The 1192-nt window shown below is 45.9% G+C and overlaps 1 non-coding gene across 1 annotated transcript; it reads right to left on the minus strand.

Annotated features, from left to right (window-relative positions):
• Nucleotides 1–746: 746 nt before the first annotated feature.
• Nucleotides 747–821, minus strand: Trnas-cga (transfer RNA serine (anticodon CGA)). The gene has a single exon. It is a non-coding gene; the product is annotated as a tRNA-Ser (tRNA).
• Between the last annotated feature and the right edge of the window lie 371 nt (nt 822–1192).

Below are 1192 nucleotides of genomic sequence, written 5' to 3' on the forward strand. Positions count from 1 at the left end.
AATCACGTACGGCCATCCTGATTTAGGTTTCCCACGAGTTCCCCAACTCGCTCTAGGTATATGCCGGGATGGTTCCTCTGAAAAGACGTGGCCGATTTTCTTCTCCATCCTTGACAAAATCCGAACTTGTGTTCCGTCTCCAATGACGTCGATGTCGAACGAACGTTAAATTCTATCTTCCTTCCTTTTTTTCCCAAGCCGTGGCTGTGTCATTTGTCCGCAATATCTTTTCTATCAACAGTTCTAGTACTGCAAGGTATGTGGGAGAACTTATATGAAGTTTGGAAGGTAAAAGATGAGATACCGGCGGAAGTAAAGCTGTGAGGGCGGCTCGTTAGTATTGCTTGGGAAGCTCACGCGGTAAAGTGCTTGTTCACGAAAGGAAAGATAAATAAATACTGATAAATTGAAAAGAAGTTACTAAGATTCGTGCTACATGCAGAGCGCCGTAAATAAAATACGAAATATATGCTTCGTAAGGCCCTTTATAATGAAATATCAACTAGTAACATATATTGGTTCAAATGGCTCTGAGCACTATGGGACTTAACATCTATGGTCATCAGTCCCCTAGAACTTAGAACTACTTAAAGCTAACTAACATAAGGACATCACACAACACCCAGTCATCACGAGGCACTGATATATTACAGGACACGTCACTTTGGAAACTATTTTTTCGTGTTCCATTATCGTGATGACTTTCGTATGCTCTAGGAGCACTGTTTACTAGACACATTAAACGGTGTGCCGGATCGAGACTCGAACTCGGGACCTTTGCCTTTCGAGGGCAAGTGCTCTACCAACTGAGCTACCCAAACACGACTCATGCTCCGTCCTCACAGCTTTACTTCTGCCAGTACCTCGTCTCCTACCTTCCAAACTATACAGAAGCTCTCCCGCGAACCTTGCAGAACCGGCGCTACTGAAAGAAAGGATATTGCGGAGACATGGCTTACCCACAGCCTGGGGGATGTTTCCAGAATGAGATTTTTCACTCTCCAGCGGAGTGTGCGCTGATATGAAAGGCTTTGAGGACGGGGCGTGGGTCGTGCTTGGGTAGCTCAGTTGGTAGAGCACTTGCCCGCGAAAGGCAAAGGTCCCGAGTTCGAGTCTCGGTCCGACACACAGTTTTAATCTGCCAGGAAGTTTGGTATCAGCGCACACTCCGCTGCAGAGTGAAAATCTCATT

Source organism: Schistocerca serialis, chromosome 4, assembly GCF_023864345.2.
Source record: "Schistocerca serialis cubense isolate TAMUIC-IGC-003099 chromosome 4, iqSchSeri2.2, whole genome shotgun sequence".
NCBI classification, from domain to species: domain Eukaryota; kingdom Metazoa; phylum Arthropoda; class Insecta; order Orthoptera; family Acrididae; genus Schistocerca; species Schistocerca serialis.